The sequence below is a fragment of the Pinus tabuliformis genome, chromosome 7, assembly GCF_031772625.1.
Source record: "Pinus tabuliformis cultivar Carrire ecotype Pingquan chromosome 7, CPIR1, whole genome shotgun sequence".
Classification (NCBI taxonomy): domain Eukaryota; kingdom Viridiplantae; phylum Streptophyta; class Pinopsida; order Pinales; family Pinaceae; genus Pinus; species Pinus tabuliformis.
The window spans coordinates 140887942-140895170 of record NC_142293.1 but is presented as its reverse complement, the minus strand read 5'-3'; the positions used below and the strand labels follow the sequence as shown (position 1 = coordinate 140895170).

At 35.6% G+C, this 7229-nt stretch overlaps 1 pseudogene; it reads left to right on the top strand.

Annotated features, from left to right (window-relative positions):
- The first annotated feature begins 6711 nt into the window (after window positions 1–6711).
- On the top strand, window positions 6712–7229 carry LOC149246150 (pyrophosphate-energized membrane proton pump 2 pseudogene; annotated as a pseudogene).

Here is a 7229-nt window from a genome sequence, read left to right as displayed (position 1 = left end):
TATAGTAGAAGCATGGAGTAGAATAAGTATTAGAAACCTGATTGAGGCAAATTTGGTTTTGTTTCCAATTTGTGGTGAATTTTGAAACTGACAATTGCATGGTTTATTTTTTGAAGAAGAAAACAATGGAATTTTATGAAATGAAATATACTTTGGGAAGAAGTGGATTCAGTTTGTTTTGAAGACAAATCTGAAATAAGAGTTATGAGTGTAAGGGACATTGAAAATTGCAACATATGCTCAAAAAAAGATTTGGATGATGAGGAAATGTAATTTTTATTTGCAATTAATTTGATAAAGTATTGTTGATTATAAGTATCGGAAATGAGGATGTTTATAGTTGATGATTGTAGCCAAGAACAAAGAGACTTCTTGGTGAGGATGGCAAAGAACTTTAGAGCAAAGATGGAGGACAAGCAAAGTTCTCAAAGGTGAATGGTGAGCAATTGAAAGTAGAAGCTAGAAGAGAAGAAAGTTCTCATACGAAGATTCCAAAGGAAGGAGTCAGCAAAAATACTAGGGGAAGACTAGGCATGGAAGATCTTAGTATGGTATTTACGAATATGTTGATGGAGTTAGCGTGTTGCGATGTCTTGTTTTCATCTCATAGTGAGCAGGGAGAATCTCATAGAAGAGGGAAATTTGTGACTAATTAGAGTCATATTAAAGGTTAAAATAGAAGCCATAGTAGATCAAGTCAAGACAAACTTGATAAAGAAGTAGCTAAAATTAAATTACAATCAGAGATGATGAGAGGATTGATATAGAGAGATGAGGAAGACCAGGGTTACAAATGGACTCTCTAGAAGAAAGTAAAATGGAATTTATTATAGGTGAAGCTGAGAAATAGATGGAATTCTCAATTCATGGAGAAAATCGAGTTTGAACAAAGAACAAATTCTCAATTGGAGTAAAATCTCAAAGGAGTTGAGCTGCAACAAAGGAAATTTTTTGAAGAGGAAGTTATTTGTGAACTTAAACAAGGAGTAAACCTTGAAGAGAGAGAGAATGATAATTCTAAAAGGATACTAGTTGAAGGTCTCATGGGCCATTTGGAAACTGAATATCAGTAGAGAGACCTGGTGCTTGAAACATCAAACGAGGCCACAAGGCCTTATGATTTTGAAATTGAAAAACTATGTATGTTCAAAGATTGCATGAGTAATAAATAAAGACAACCATTAAAAAAATAATAGAGATGGAATAAAATGGACAGAACCTTATTTATATCCCAGAGAAAGATGAAGTGATTACAAGTTGTGAAACTAAATTGTAATTATTAGAAATGTTGTCAAGGGAATCTGAGGATAAGAAGATGGTTACAACCAAAGAAGAGAAATGTTTAAGCGTGCCTAGCTATGAAAATGATGCCAAAATATCCAAGGAATGTGAGGTTGAACTTTCAATTTTAATGTTCAAGAATTTTAAGGAAGAAATGGGATTTTTGGAAGGTTGGATACACAAGGACACAAGTGTTGAAAACCACAAGAAGTTTGCAGACTCCGTTGAGGAGAAGGAGAATATTAAGCAACACATAATAAGGGTATAGAAGAGGAAGGAATGCAACAAATAGTTGGAAAGAACAACAAAAGCTTTTAGCCATATGAAGAAGATGCCATTCAACACAGTATTGTTGAGATGAAGGATGAAGTCAAAGTGGAAAATTTTGAATAAGACAACAATGTTTTTGTTGTGAGAAAGCAAGGAAGAAGACATCCAAATGTCTTAAGCATATGAGGAGAGATGTGTGTTAAACAGGAATAAGATAAGAATGTTGAAATTCTTATACAAGGAAAGATCTAGTTACAAATGGGAAACATTTTAAAGAGAGGGATGAACTGGATGTTGAAATTGGGAAATTGAGAGAATTGATGATGAAAGAAGTTCCTAGGAAGAGGTACGCTAATGTGGAAATTGTAGTAGAAAGCGGGAGCAAATTGATTGTATAAGAGGTTATCAACAAAGAAAGTGGACAACTACAATACAAAGTTTGGAAACCTAGAAGGTTGAGGAGAATAGAAAAAGCGGAACAACAAAATAAAGGAATGAATGACCCATTGCAATTTAAATTGGGATCGAGGAAGATTCACTTCATAAACACATGGTCATGAGACCATGAATTTTTTTCACCTTGGGAGTTTGATGAAGTTGCATAGGCCGAGCAAAACAAAATTGATGAAGAGTTGCACAAGAGCTTACCATGTCATGGGATGGTCACATGGTAGAGTTGGAGGAAATTGTTTTAAGAAATTTTAAATGTTTAATTTAGGAGGGAGCTTTTTTTTTAATAAGTTGGAGGAGTTATTTTCTAATGTAAAAAAATAGTTTTCAGATTCCCTTATTTTGTGGAGAAGGGGAAACGATTCACATTTTTGTAACCCTTTGTTTTCATAGACAGTTTCCTTTGGGAAACAATAAGAAAAGAGTGTTTGGGAAGTTCTGGAGGAGGAGAAGCAGGGAGGATAAGAGAGGAACTCGTTGTTTCTCTATGTATTACAGTTTTGAAGTTTGCAGACCTACCTATACATTCAATCTATGTGAACTGGAAGGTATTTTTGGGTAAATGAACAACAATTTGACAGTAATTTGTGTGATTGTTACATGACTTGAGATTGAATTGAATCCATGTGTTTAAACCAAATTGGTTTCTTCTTATGAATTTTTATTACTTTCAATTTTTATTCATGTTTGTTGATATTGGTTAGTTTATGAAAAATTGTAGCTTGTTCAATTGATTTATATTAAGAATTTAAATCTTTTGGATTCAATCGCTGTGTTATTTGTCCATTTTCCTTTTTGAGTTCTTGTTGCATCAGTTTTAAAGTGCACAAAGGAATGTGCCAACTGCGTTCTAGAGTAGTGAATGTGTGGTCTTATGCCATGTGAGTACCATCAACTAAAACATAGCACCTTGTTTCTTTAATACGATCCAAACTCCTTTGTGATTGGTTTTCTAGGTTGTTAAATTTAAACAAACATAGAAAACCCTGTGAAGAGAGGCAAAGTAAATCGTTTATTGTGTTAAGAAGCAAGTCTGAGAAATGGAGAGTCAGTTGGGAAACGAGTCGAATCATTTCATCTTCCCTAAAATCCAATCTAAGATTTTAATGGGTGCTATAATATAATTTCGTAGAGATGGAATAGTAAATTGGAGAACAGGTGCTATGAAATCATTTCATAGCAACTGATAAAAATAAATAAATAAATTGGAGCATTGGATTTTGGTTTGAAATCCCCTTTTGGCTTGCTTGTTGCAGAAATATTATTATTCTTATTCATATTCTTATATTGAATGCATATGTTAAATGTTACATGAAATATTGTTGAACTAGATGTAAATTCAAAGCTATGTGTGGAGTGGATTGAGGATATTGGCATCGGTGCAAGTTTTTGTGCCATCAATGGTGGTGATTAATGGTAAAATCCTAAGTGGGTGGTTATAACTTTCTTCCAGTTAACAATGCATGCACTTCTCTTGTAGATATAGATCCTTGTTTTATCAAGCTGCTTGTTTTCATGTTTCCATTTAGCTAGACTGCCTCACAAGGATAGAATATTCAAGACTTCCATGGCTAATCGACATTTCCCAGTGGAGAAATGATGTTTTATATTATGATTCCAATATTTGATTGCAACATTCCATGAATTTTTGAACCATTTTATATGCAAGGGAAAACTATCTGTTTTCCCTCACCCAACCATTGTTTCTACTCACTTAGATACTCATGCAAAAGTGCCTCCCTAGCTAAGTGTTTGAGGGAAAATATAGCTAGTTTCATACTTTGCAAAAACCATGTTGGTTTATTTTCTAGAGTTGGATTTCTCACCAAAATAATCACTAGTTTTCGATTGGACTACCATCGACCACCATTTATGGTCATAGCCAATAATTTACCTTGAATCTCAGCTTCCTTGGGATCCAACCACTATAGGGGGTTGTGATTAAAGAACCCCAATCTAGAACAATAGTAAACATAGTAATACCAAAATTGGCAACAAAAATGATGAGCATGTTCTGAAAACAAGACATTATGTAACATGGAAAGAATGTCACAATGGTAAAAACTAGCAACATTATCTGCATTAGCATCTCCAATCATTTTTTCTCTTACCAATCCATGTCGGTACTAAACCCGCCCTCTTTGGTAGAATTATTAGTGAATATGGGTTTAGAACCTTAGTGAATGGTGTGCGAATTGATCTATGTTACTCCTCTCTAATTATTTTTTCCTTTGCTACCAATTTATGCCTTGAGCATGGATTTTTTTTCAACCTTTTATGATGTAGCCAACATCATAGAAAATAGTGGTTGGTAAACTTAGGTCACTCCTTGGTATATTGTTCAGTAATTTGGATTCCAACTTGATATCCAATGGCTTCGATCCACCTGGAACCAAGTGTTGGTGGCTAAATTTGCATACTTTTACTCACCTTTTTTACCCTGTTCTTTTATCCATTTCATGCCAACAATGGTTAATCGATATATTAAATTGCACAGGTATACCTCTCATCATGTCTTTATGGATTATTGGTTAATGAAGCATAGTCGTAGGGGATTATTACCTATGTGACTTGTTAATTCAGTTATTTCAGCAAATTTCAAGGGAGAATGACCAAGACCATGATTAATTGAATGATGTTATCAAACTGGCAGTGCTATTCTTGAATACTTGTGTTATCACTGAAAATTCTGTTGCCAAAATTGCTCAGACTAGCTTAACGACAAAGTGTTTCCGCAGCGCATAGATCCCTTTATCAGTTTTGCAGTGCAACATCTTTTAGGTGATTTCGTAGCGCATAATTCATATTTTGCACTGGCTGCGCTACGAAATTGGGGATTTGTTCGAATCCATAGGCATTATTTCACAACTGTCATATCCATCAAAATCCATTGGGTTTGCATCAACAGTTGTCAGCTTATAAGGTTTTTAGTACCCCAGCAGTTGGTGTTTCATTGAGTTTATCTGGAGCACTCTTTCCTTGGAAGAAGCCTTCTGTGGTAATCAGTGGAATAAACAAGGGATCAGACTGTGGATATCACATCATTTATTTTGACACTTTTGCAAGTGCAAGGGAAGCTCTCATGTCAGGGGTTCCTTCTATTGCAATATCTTTGAATTGGGAATAAGATGAGAGCAGCGACAGTGATTTCAAGGAAGCAGTGGAAATCTGTCTGCCTTTAATATATGCTGCAATACAAGATACTGAAAAAGATCTATTTCCTAAAGGTTTTCTATTAAAGGTTGATATCTCAACACACCCATCTGTGAATAAGGGATTCAGAATTACTGGGCCAAATGACACCCCTTACAGATGACAACTGGTCATATAAAGAGGAGAACCTATGATTTTCGTTATGTTGTGTTTGGTTACAATCAAGAATGTGCCAATCCATCCATGCAGAAACCCGCACATGGTAGCAATGTCATAGAAGAGGTTATGAAGTTGGAAAGCCCGGAACCCATATTATCTAGTCAGAGATATCAAAATGTAGCAGAGTTTGAGTTAGTGTGGTGGAACAGAGGAAATAGTGCAAAGAGAAAAGTCTCTATTTGGCGTCCTATTCTTCCACCTGGATGCTTTTATGTCGGTGATATTGCAGTTCCAGGATATGCTTCAAAGTTTGGTACTACATCAGGTTAAAGGCACCCCTGTTGTTTGTCCCATGGTAACTGTTATTCAATGGAGGAACGAAATTGCTCGGTTCACTACTGAAGGAAACATCATCACAGCTGCATAAAGATGATAGAAGTAAGGCTAAGTCCTAATTTTGGACAAATTACCTTTTGATACTTACCTTGAAGAATGGTGTCTAAATATTCAATGTTGAACAATTTCATGTCAAATGGAAAAGTCATTGCAGTAAAAGGAAAGACACAAGAAAGTTAGATTTTGATCCTAAACTGTGTTTTTGAAATTACACAGCAGTTTCGCAGTGCGCTGCGAAACCCCTGTAGCAGCCTGTTTCAGCATAAAAAACTCTGCTTTCTGCGTTTACTAGTCAACTTCCAGGAGGTCTCTAAAGCAAATTAAAGCCTATTTTGGGAAATGGAAAGAGGTTTTTATTCCTAACAGACTGAACTAGAAAAACCTCCTTCAGTTTCCTCAAATCCATTACGATCTGAGAGAAATTAATGGCCAAATTTGCGCTACGAAACTACTGTAGGTGCAGTTTTTAATTTCCTGTTTTACACATCTTCTTCAAAGCTAGATTCTGGGCGGTAGGGAAGGTGTTTCAAAAAAACAAGAGAGTTTTTTGTTAAGAACGGATTGGTTCACAAAAACCTCCTTCAGATTTTCCAAATACGTTTTCTGTGAGAAATTATGAGCTCTGTTCCAAGCCATATTTTTCAGCCAGAACAGCAGTTTCGTAGCAGCTGAAGCTAAATAATCCAATCTCAGTCACTAGTTTTGAACTGCAAGTGGAAATGTTGAAAAGGGAATATCTTCAAGGGATCCTTCAAAATTATCAATCTTTAGCAAAGTTAATACAGGTGGAGGAAACATGTATTCGAATGCAACTTTAAACTTTTGTCATAAAGTGAACACATTTACTACAGTCCAAAATATGTCAGGCAGCTTGGAAGAACTTTTGTCTTCACACATGGACAAAGGTTGACAGCACACAAAGACGTGGCATTCTGATATTTTTGTATAATCAAAGGAGAAATACATGTTACATTTTATTAAAAAAAGCTTGCCGTAGCTACTATGGGAATGCTTAGTACTGCAGCATATATTTTGACAATGGATATGTTTGGGCCAATAGCTGATAATGCAGGTGGAATTGTGGAAATGAGTCAACAGCCTGAAAGAGTAAGAGAAATTACAGATCTTCTTGATGCAGTCGGGAACACCACAAAAGCTACCACCAAAGGCTTTGCAATTGGATCTGTTGCATTAGTTTCTTTTCTTTTATTCAGTGCCTATATGAAGTATCAGCTTATGCTCATCAACCATTTACGCAGGTTAATATAGCTATTCCAGAGGTATTTCTTGGAGATCTATTGGGATCGATGCTTATTTTCCTATTCAGTGCATGGGCATGTTATGCAGTTATATCTCATGTTTTAATTGGTGTCTCATTTAAGATTCTGGGTCAGTATACAGATCAGCCTTTACTTGGTGCCAAAGTTGTTGCTTCAATGCTAATGTTTGCAACGGTCTCTGGTATTCTCATGGCCTTGTTTTTGTATACTGCTGGAGGTGCTTGGGATAATGAAAATTGA